We start from the raw sequence: 11,810 nt of genomic DNA, 5'->3' as shown, positions 1-11,810 counted from the left end.
GCGCTTATGAAAAACCAGTCATTACCAATGCTGACCCACCCAAATTTCTTGGTAACAGCAGAGCTCAACTTAGCTCCAGCAGAGCTCAGCTCAGCACAATGGGGCTGACTAGGAGGAACTAGACTTCAGTGATAGGTTGGGGGTGGTGGCTTAGCCAAAGTCTTTCAAAACTTGCTGGAATAGAGCTAAAAAGTCCATCTCTTCCTTATACAGGATTTATCTGATACTTAAACTTTGGGGTGGGGACCTATTGATGCATTTCAGGGGAGTTCTGAAGTTTCTGAAATTCTAAGTTTTGTTGTGAGTTTATGAACTTTTTCCCCCTCTCCAGAAGATGTTACATCCTAGCTGTCATCTAACTTTTAAGGAGATCTGTGACATCCTACATTTTAAGAACCATTGCTTTAAAAGGTCAAGTGTCTTTTCCCACTTTTCTCCAGTTCTGGGACTAATTGTCGCCAGTCCCCCTCAGAAAATAGAAGAAAAAGGCATTAGATTACTAATAACATTTAAGTTTATTTCTCACTTCCAAAAGCCTCTTATTTGGGCTGTTATCTTATTTGCTAAATGTATTTTTATCTTTGCATTTTGAATGTTTTGAAATGACATATGTATATACTTGATGTCTAGAATAATGTCCTATAAAAGTAAGCTATTAGAGTGCATACACAATAGAGGCTTGTTCAGAAAGAATTCTTTTAATGAATACTACCTTTTCAAGAAAAGTAAACCAAGAAAAATATCACCCAACTTATAAAGGATAAAAATCTATTTTCAAATATAGCAATTCCTCTCAGAAATAATCTTGAGTGCTAATACACACATAACGACATTGCCTGCTCTTTACAAAAAAAAAAAAATAGAAAAGAGCTAAAGAGAACAGCTCCTCCTTTTCCACAGAATATTGTTGTAGGGAGTTCATAAGGTCAGGAACTTGACACTGGTTTCGGGCAGAAGCCAGTCAAGCATGATTTCTTTGCCCTCTGTACAAATGATTGGCCTACTTCAGGAATTTTGAATAATTATTGCCATTCTACTCAACTAGGAGAAATTACCTTTCACAAAGAGAAGAGTTTTTGGTATTAACTTAATCCCATTTCCTGAGTACACAAAATCAGTTTTGCTCTGCAGAATTATTGTTCCTGATTTATGAGTATGAGAATTATTTTATCTCACTCCTTGGGTCTTCATGAAAATGAAGCATTCATGGTGCTGCCTAGAATATGCCGTAATGTCCAGCATCATGTACTTCCCCAAAAGAAATCTCATAAATACAAGATAGTGAGAGGAATGGATTTGTTGTTCCTAGTATGCCCAATGTTTTTCACTAAGGGGTACAGAGGCAGCAATTGTGTGCCTATAACCATGACACTCAGAAGTTTTGAATTTTCATTCTATTCCCATTAAAATTACTTATAATAACTCCCTTACAGATAAGCTTATAGTAGTTGAACTCTCAGGAAACCATCATGGTCAGTAGTCTGTACTGAGATAGTGTGTTGTTTTGAAGCAAGTAGTTGAATAAACTAAATTCTTCTAAAGTCATGTTCTTGATCAAAATTAGCATCTAAGTTGATTTTCAGAGGACATGATTTTGACAGCCACTGGCCAATATTACCAACAGCCCTATTTTCATCAGAAAAACAAAGTTACTTTCATTTTAAGCTCCCTTTTACTATCCCTTGGTGATTTCTATTGTTTTGGAATCATTCTCTACCATACATAACAAGTACTATTAACCTTATGGGATTACCTGTCCAAATTCCCAGGGAACAGAGTAGCTGTGATTATTTTTGTATGCCTCTATGTTATTGCCTTAATACTGCTTCAGATTACTAGAGTAATTTTCACTAAGAATCCTCCAAGCAGTTGGCATCTCAGGAATTGTTTCTCTTCTCCCATTAACTGAGAATATATTGAAGTATTGCTTCACAAGCACCATTCCAATTCAAAACTGTGTAGACTTTGATATAATATAGAAAAATATTGTGTTTCCTTTGGTAATCTATGAGAATTTTTGTTTTTGAGTGTGTTGTTTTTCAGGTTTTTTTGGGGGGGTTGTTTGTTTTATGGGGGGGTGGTTATATGGTTTGTTTTTGTTTTTTTGACAACTATCAATCCAAGCCATTTAGTTGGTCTCTCAGCCCAAATGAAACATACACAACACTAATTCCTAACTTTTATGCAGCCTATGCAATTGACCTTGTAACCAGTTAAGCAGACAACTAGCATACTGTTTTGCCCAGAGGAGTTTCTCAATGCTTTTCGACCCAGGTTTGTCTATTACTTTAACGTTACTTCAATACCAAAAAAGGGTTTCCAGATTAAAAAAAAACAAAACAAAAAAAAAACAGTTCTATGATCTTACACAATTTGCCTTGGTGTCTTGTCACTCAAGCTTTTCAGTTGTGTTTTTGTATCACAATATCAGGGACACAGTAAGAAAAAACAGCTTTAATGACATCTACTTGTTTTGAGCTCATTAGATAAAATTAAATACCTACAAGGAAGCATTTCAAGTTAGTACTTGGTTATGTGATTTGGCCAAACTTTTGAAATGTGACAAAGTTTGTGGGCATGCTCTACTTAAAATTTGCTTCTTATACCCTATGTTGGGACATGTTAATTCAGGTGGCCCCAAATCGCAGTTTGTGAACTTTTACTTTGTTTGCTCAAACATGTGTCCAGATTTTTTTTTACACTTTATTATAAAAGAACACAATGTGAGATCTGGCCTCTTAAATTTTAAAGTGTGCAATACGTTGTTAACTGCAAGCACAATGCTGTACAGCAAATCTCTAGAACTTTTTCATCTTACATAACAAACTTTATGCCCACTAAGCAACCACCCATTTCTCCATTTCCCCAGCCCCTGGCAACCACCATTCTATTCTCTGTTTCTATGGTTTTTGCCTATTTTAGATACCTCATATCAGTGAAATCATATAATATTTGCCCTTCTGTGATTGGCTTATTTCACTTAGCATAATGTCCTCAAAGTTTATCCATTTTGTTACATATGGCAGGATTTCCTTTTTTAAGGCTGAGTCATATTCCTTTGTGTGTATATGGCACAATTTCTTTATTCAATCATCTTTTGATGGATATTTAGGTTGTTGCCACATCTCGCCTATTGTGAATAGTGCTGCAATGAACAGGGGAGTGCAAACATCTCTTCAAGATCCTGATTTTAATTTTATTTAATTTTATTCTTTTGGATAAATACCCAGAACTGAGATTGCTGGCTCATATGGTAGTTCTATTTTTATTTATTTGAGGAACCTGCATGCTGTTTTCCATAGTGACTGTACAGTTTTATATTCCCATATAAGACCAGGCATAGTAACTCACACCTGTAATCCTAGCACTTTGGAAAGTAGAGACAGTAGGATCACCTGAGGCCAGGAGTTTGAGACCAGCCTGGGCAACATAGGGAGACCTTGTCTCTACAAAAAAAAATTTTAAGTTATCAAGACATGGTAGCATGCACCTGTGGTCCTAGCTACTTGCAAAGCTGAGGCAGGAGGATAGCTTGGGCCCGGGAGTTCACAGTTACAGTGAGCTATGATCATGCTACTACACTCCAGCCCGGGTAACAGAATGAGACCCCCTTAAAACAACAACAACAAAAATACACTACTCCACCAACAGTATACAAGGGTTCCAATTTCTCCACATCTTTGCCACCATTTGTGGTTTTAGGAGGGGATGACAGATCCCAACAGGTACAAGGTGATATTTCATTGTGGTTTTGATTTGCATTTCCCTGATGATTAGTAATATTGATCATCTTTTCATATACCTGTTGGCCATTTGTATGTCTTCTTTGGAGAAATATCAATTCAAGACCTTTGCCCATTTTTTAATCATGCTGTTTTGTTTCTGCCATCAAGGCGAAGAAATTGAGTGTCCAGATTTGATATCTCATATCTATTAGGATAATGATTTTTATATATTTAAAATACTTTTATTGGCACCATTTAAATAAATGTTAGGAAGAATTTTTTGTTAAAAAAATGATGTTAGAAGCATCAATAATACAAAATTAAAGTCGTTTGCCAATTTTTATAACTGTTAAGTCATCATGTTCTGTTATGCTTGATTCCCATCAGTATGCACACATTACGGAGCCCTCATATGTAAAAAGTAACTCTTCTGTGGTAGCCAGGGAGGTATACCATTCCGGTCTCCTGTTAATGAAAACCTTGATGATCACCTGCAGGTAGTGCAAATAGGCAACAGACTCCAGCTATAGCACCTTTGGAATCCACCACAGCATTTAGGCTAAGGCCAAGCTTTCCTCTAAATAACCACTAGCCAAGGACTGAGCAGGAGCATAGCAAGGTTCCATATTCCTGGCCACTCTGCCTCATGCAGGACGCCTGTGAGGCAATCTTTATGACTCCTGTGGGGCAAACTTCAGTTCAAGTTTCCCGTTCTGACTCAGAGGCCACCACCTCTGGGAAGCCTCCCCTGGCCAGCTATCCAAAGGAACATATCCTACCCTTGTCATCATTCTTCAGCCTTATCATTCATGAAAAATTGATATCATCTTGTTTGCTTGTTTATTACCTGTCCTTCCACAATAGAATCAGTTCCCTGATTGGGCTCAAACTTTCTCAGAGCTGCACCATAGTCAGAGGATTTTCCTACTTAGTCCTCTGTCCTTCATCCTTGCCTTTCATAGGTGTCACGATCTTTCCCTGCCTACTCCTGCCCCTTCTCTCCAGTATCTTTCAAAAGCATTATCCCAGTGAATCTCTGATTTCTGTCTTGGGATCTACTTCCCAGAGGATCTAACCAGCGCACCTCCCTTGCATCCCAAATCTTTTTCTAGCTATAGCCCCATTTCTTTTTCTGCTCTACAACAGAATTTCTCACAAGAACTGTCTAAAGCTGTGGTTTCTACCTTCTACTTCCTGCTCACTTGGTAACTGCCATCTATCTGCCTTCTATTACCAATGCTCCACTAAAAAAGATATTATCAAAGTCACCAACTAGTTACCTCCAAAGTATAAATCCAACGGGTACTTTCCCGTAATCTTATTTTGGCTTTCAGTGACATTTGATATAGTTTTTCTGACCCCTTAAAAAAAATCAAACTAAATTTTTCATTTACAACTCAGAAAGGCAATATCAGGTCCTAGTTAAGAAGGTGGCCTCTGGATTTAGAGAGCTTTGATTTGAGTCCTAAATCTGCCACTTCTGAATTGTTGGGCAATTGTTTAACTGCATTATGCCTCAGTTTCCTTGCCTATAAAATGGGGGTGATAATAGCAGCTACCTCTTGAAATTGAGGGGGTTAAATTTAAGGCAAGCAGAACAGTATCTGGCACAGTAATTGCTAGTAATCATCATTCAGCGACAGACTGGTTTTTCTCCTTCCTGAGTGTTCCATCTCTGTCTTCTTTGCTAGGTCCTTCTTATGAGACCTCTAAATGTTGGAATGTTCTAGAAATTGATTAGGTGCCCACTTTCTAGCCATACTCTCTCCCAGTCCTGTGAATTTATATACCATCTAGATGCTGGTAGCTCCTAAATGTATCTCATCAGCCTTGACCCAAATCCAACAGCAAATGTGACATTTCTTCTTGTATATTATATAAATGCCAAGTTTAATATATCCAAAACAGAACTCTTGATAACTCCCATCTTGTCAAAACCTGTGCTAAGACTCCCCTTTATCCCCAATTTTCCTTACTATCTCAAGTTGATAATCCAGGAGTCTTTGGTCTTCCCCTTTTTCTCTCACCTGTCAGATTTAATCCCTCAGTGCCTGTTTATCTCTACCACCATCACCTTGGTCTAAACCGCCAAGCTTTCCACCATCCCTATCCCAGAATACTGAAGTCACTACCAACACCCACCATCCCTATCCCAGAATACTGAAGTCACTACCAACACCAGCTCCTAGCTTTCTCTTGATGTTCCTTTCCGCAGTGGATTAAGCACCCAGTTGCCAAGTTTATCTTTTTAACAGGTAGTAAAATTATCTTTACTCCCCCCTTCATCCTTTAGCTTCTGATTGAATTTAGAGTAAAATCTAAACACTCTTTGGACTACATGACACCATATGTCTTGGTCCCTGCTTCTTCCACCCACCATCTCTGCTCAGTGCTCCTCACTCTGCTCAGCCACACTGGTCTACTCATGGGCCTTTGAACATGCTAAGCTCTTATTTGCTTCAGAAGCCTTGGTTTGCTCTCCCTTCTGAATGCATTGCCCGTCTCCTTGGCTCTTTCCCAGGCTGCCTACTCTGGTTTAAGTTTCCCGTTCTTAACTCGGGAGGCACCACCTCTGGGAGGCCTCCCCTGGCCAGCTATCCAAAGGAACATATCCTACCCTTGTCATGATTCTTCATCCTTGTCTGTCATTCATGAAAAATTGATATCATTTTGTTTGCTTGTTTATTACCTGTCATTCCACAATAGAATTTAGACCCCTCAAGGAGTGAGATCTTATCTGTCTTATTCACCTTTATATACCCACTACCTGGTACACAGCAGGCACTTAATAGTTGCTGAATTAATAAATGAATGACCAAATCTTGGCAGACAGCAAACGTTAAGGAGTGACATGATGATTCACAATTTAAAGGGGCCACTCTGGATAATGTAGATGCTCATAGCTCTTGTATGTACTAGGAATTATAGATGTCAGACAGATGAACAATGTGATATTAAAATTGTTAAAAATCGAGACTATTTTAATATTTGGAAAATTAAAAGCTAACATCTTTGTCAGACTGCTACATAAAGTTTATGTTAAAGTTTATGCAGATTTTGGTATGAGAGGATGTTAACATTTCTTACATATCTATTATGTGCCTGGCTAGGCTCTTATGGCCTTAGCTAGGCTCTTCACATTAAAAATGTGCATTTGCCAGAATATGTTCACTTTCTACTTTTATATTAAATTGCTTTTAAAAAGCTGTAATATTTATATGTAAATAGATATAAAATTCACAAATACTTTATTCCCTTTTATGTTTATAAAATAGTACTTAATAAATATGGATTTTGGCACCTTAAAATAAGAATTTTGGAACCTATAAAGTTATTTTTCATTGGGATGTAATTCACTTTATATATATATTTTTGCATTTCACATTTTAAAATATCATAAATCAGGAATAAAAAATTATGCTACATTTCACTATAACTAGAATACTTTCCTGAATATTTTTAATGATTACATAAGATAAAGGACGACATTTAAAGAATAAAAATGACAGCTTCCATCTAAGCCAGGTGATTAAGTACTTTAACAGTAGGATTTCAGTGAGGTAGTCTACTTTCTATTTTACAGATTTAAATAACTGAAGTTAAGTAACATGCCTAAATTCACTCAGCCAGTCACCACCTCAGACAAGATTTGAACCCAGACCATTGACTTTGAAGCTCTTAACCCCACTGCAAGGCAATCATTATACTGGTTCTATAGCATGAAAAAGTTACCTTAATGAGAAAAAGCTGAGTTCTTTACTGCTCCAGCTATAACAGTAAAACTCACAAGGATTTTTTCACTTGATTCACATAATATTTTATTAGAAGTTAAGTTATAAAGTGTATGAAGAATTCCGTCACCAGAGAGACCTAGATCTCTGCAGAGCCATAGTTGAAGTTCCGCGGGAATCCTTCAGTGTATTCGGCTGCAGCAAATTCTCTTGGGTGCTTTACTTTCATGAGCACTAAAAATCCACACAAGTGTTGAAGAGAAGACTTGAAAGGCCCCCTGAGCTGACCCAGAGTCTGAACGGCCCCTTGACTATACTTCCTAGTAGGACATTCTGGCTTGATCAATCCCAGATTTTTGCTCATAGCCACCAGCAACTGTCCCTGCTGTGCAGGCAGTATTTTAAGCTCCCTGAAGGATGAAATGGCTCATCACTCAACAACCGCTTTGGCAGACCAAAGGGTAGCATTGATTGGCTCTGAGCAAGTGAGTAGGAGAAATAGTATCCGAATCCCCAGAGGAAAATATAATAGAAAAAAGAAAAAAAAAAGGCAGACTTGGAAAAAAAAAAAAGCCCTTTTTAAGCCAATCTTAATTTTTCACAGATCCATAAAATAAATGCACATCTATTTGCAGTGGGAAACTCAGACACTCAAAAGATGGTCCCAAGAAGTCATCTTTAGAAAAACAGTTATTTTATTCACTCATTTATCCAATATTTGTTGAGCCCCTATTGTGTGTCAGATTCTATTCCACACCCCAAGGATAAAGGATCTCAAGGAAAAAGAAAAATCGATAACATCAGGTGGTGATAAATGCGAGGAAGAAAAATAAAGCAAAGAAACAGAGTGTCCTGTGAGGAAGAAAAGGATGCTGTTTCCACAGGGTGGTGAGGGAAGGCAGGCCTACTATTTATAGGAGACCTGAAGGAAATAAAGGGGCAAGTCATTCTGATTATCTGCAGGAAGAGCAGCCGGAGCAGGATGGTGCAGGTGCCACTGAAAGAAATCGAAGTGGGCGGGGCATAGTGTAGAGCCAGAGCAGGTACCACCTTGCAGGCTATGCTAGGTCTTAAGCTTTGACTCTGACCAGATGGAAAGCGCTTGGAGGGACTTGAGCAAAGGAGTAACATGATAATGGTTCACAATATGAAGGGACCACTCAGTAGGAAGCTACTCAGTAGGAAGTTGTTCAGGAAAGAGTTGATGGTTTGAAGCAGGGTAAATCATTTGGTAGGCATGAGAAATGGTCAGATCTGGATATATTTGAAAGCAGAGTTGTCAGGCTTTGCTGAGAGCTTAGATACGGGGTGTGAGAGACCAAGAGGGTGGTTGAAGAATCATCTGGGGCCATTTATGGAGACTGGGAAATTGGAAGAGAAACTATTTGATTAAGATTTAAAAAATTAAAAGAGTTCTTTTGGAAACCTGTTAATTTGAGAAGACTTTAGATAGCCAAGCAGAATAAAAAGTTGGATATAAACATCTGGAATTTAGGGGAAAGGCCCATGCTGATGAGGGCATTTTGGGAGTCATCCCAAGTGGGGGGGGGATGGTTATACACCTGGGCCCAGAGATATCACCAAGGAAGTGAGGTACAATGGTAATAGCTAACCATTGAGAGAATGAATGTTTAGTATGTGCCAGGCATTATCTTAAGTGCTTTACTTATATTAAACTCACTCAACCCTCATAGCAACACTATGAAGTAGATACCATTATTTACCTCTTGAAGAAACTGAGGCACAGACAGGATAAACTAATCTGTTCAGATAACAAAGCTAGATAAGCAGAAGAGGCAAGATTCAAACACAGGCAGACAGACAGGTACCAGAATCTTCCACAGAGAAGGCTCAGGCATCACATCACCACTCTCAGACCTTGTTTCTGTTTTCAGTGCCCTGCACTCCCCAGTAATGGTCGGAACAAAGAATAAAAATAAAAGTCAGAGTTTTGCACCATTTAAATTCTAGGCTCATACGGTCATTAACACTAGAAAAGGGAAGATTCATAAACAAGTTGTTAAAAACTAAAACACACAAAAAAAATCAAACAAACCTTCCCTTAAAAGAAAGGCAAACAACCCCAGGAAAGAAACTAAAACACTTTTTATCTTATTCTATTTGCCCGATTTCATCTATAGATTGCAAGATGCCTTTCAATCCTAGAGATCTAAAAGGAGGGAAAAAAATATGTCTTAGAATTGATGAAATGTGATATTTTAAGGTTTTTTTTTCAGCAGCCTGCTTATTTAGTTGACTGGTCTCTAAGCATTATTTTATCAGGAATACACTGTTCTTAATATGCTCTCCATTATATTAGACCACAATGCTTCCTCTATAATAGAAATAACTTTCTTTTCTAGAATTATCCATTATGAACACTAGTGATACATTTTTTACCCTTTAAGTTATTGTACATAACAGTTCAGAATGATCTTCATTATGATGATGGCTGATGGTAGGCATAAGAAAGGTGGAATATTTTCACATTTTTATTGAGGGCAGGATCTTTATCTCATTCTCTTACTATCTCTAATATAGTAACTTGGTAAATCTTTACTAAATAGACATTTAAATTTGAATAGTTATCCCTATTGTCAAAATTGTACTATGTGCACATGCAGAATATATACATAGAGCTCACCTTTTGTCCCTTTAAATTTTGATATGCTCAAGTGCAATACTTATGAAAATAAACATGTTATTCATGCCTGGTAATCTGCATATTTATAAAATTTCTTCATCTCAGGTATCTCTAGACATGACCAAACTGAATGTGCCACCCTAGAGAAGCTGTTGCCAATATCCAGTGGTGACAAGGAGGAGCTGTAAAGAGATAAACACTTAAAACCAGAGGGCAAACCTTGAAAACATCATGCTATGTGAAATAAGCCTGGCATAAATGTTGTATGGTTCCACTTATATAAGGTACCTAGAGTGGTCTAATTCAGAGAGGCATAAAGTAGAGCAGTGGTTACCAGGGGCTGGAGGGAAGGAGGAGTGGGGAGTTGTTTAAAGGGTATAGAATTTGCTTGAGATGATGAAAAAGCCTTGGAGATGAATAGTACTGGTGGCTACACAACAACTTGAATCTATGTGATGCCACTGAATGGCACATTTGGATATTAATTTTATCTATTTTACCACAATAAACAAAGTAAAAACAAACCATGGGGCAGCTGCAATGCTACTTATCTCCATTCTTGTTTAAGAGGTTTTCTAAAGATATGGCAGGAAAAGTTGTGGTGTCTCTATCCATTTACAGGTAGAAGCACGTGTACACGCATCTATCAGCAGATCATGCCCCTTGTCCCCAAATAAATGGTTCTCCCACTTCCTCCAAACCTGTCATAGATCCAGAAATTCAGGTTTCAGTTTACTTCAAACATGTGATTTACTACTTGATTTTAGGATATCTCTTAACTCAGCACTTACTTATAAAACCCTTATATGAAAGCCTGAATTTGCCCCAGGTTGGGTTAGGGGAAGAGTTTTGAAGTCATCAAACAATATATCCCTGGGTAACTTACAATGGGACTTCATAACCTACAGGGAGAATCTAAGAGGCTGTTTAAAAAAAGTCTCAAAAATAAGTTCCCCAGGGTTGAGTAGTCAAATACTTTAGAAAATACAGTTTAACACCTTTTTCTACTAGAATTGGGCTATGATGGAAAGGGCACAGGGATTTGCTTGCTGGCAGATCTAGGTTCCATCCCTGGCCCTTGCTCCCTTTCCCATGTGATCTCATGCAAGTTATTTCCCTGATCTCAGTCTCCTTATCTATAAAATAGAACACTATTTTATAGTGTTATAGTGAACACTAGCACCTGTTTTACTTGGTTGTTGTGAAACAAGATCTACCACTCTTGGCACAAAGCAAGTATTGAGAAACTGTAGGTTTCTTTCCCTTCCCAAATTAGATTATCCTGCCATGACCAATAAGAGTTTAAATCTTGAGATTAAGTGTGGGCAACCCACAGCGAATCCTCAAGCCTATCTATATGGAGAGGGCTTTGCTTTTGATCCCGTGGCAGGAACAAGTAAAATCTGCAATGCTGAGGACCCACTTATTTAAAATCCAAAGGAACTATGGCTACTTTGCCTTATGTGGGAAGTGCCAAACTCTTATTGGTAGGAATCAATCAATACTGTTCCCTTCCCTGAAGAGTCTACTGTGGCACACTAAAGCAAAGACCTGAATGTCAGTGAATCTCTTTGGTACCATTAAAGGCAAAGAACAGGAATAGATAGCCCCATGGCTAGGCCGGCCCATTGATGTATCTTTGGCTATGCAAGTGTGGAAAGCGTAACTGCTCTGCATAATTAAGTGGGGGAATAGAAATTTGAGGAAAGC

Source organism: Microcebus murinus, chromosome 8 (assembly GCF_040939455.1).
Source record: "Microcebus murinus isolate Inina chromosome 8, M.murinus_Inina_mat1.0, whole genome shotgun sequence".
Classification (NCBI taxonomy): domain Eukaryota; kingdom Metazoa; phylum Chordata; class Mammalia; order Primates; family Cheirogaleidae; genus Microcebus; species Microcebus murinus.
The sequence above is the reverse complement of the archived record's forward strand: the minus strand, read 5'-3'. Positions refer to the sequence as shown.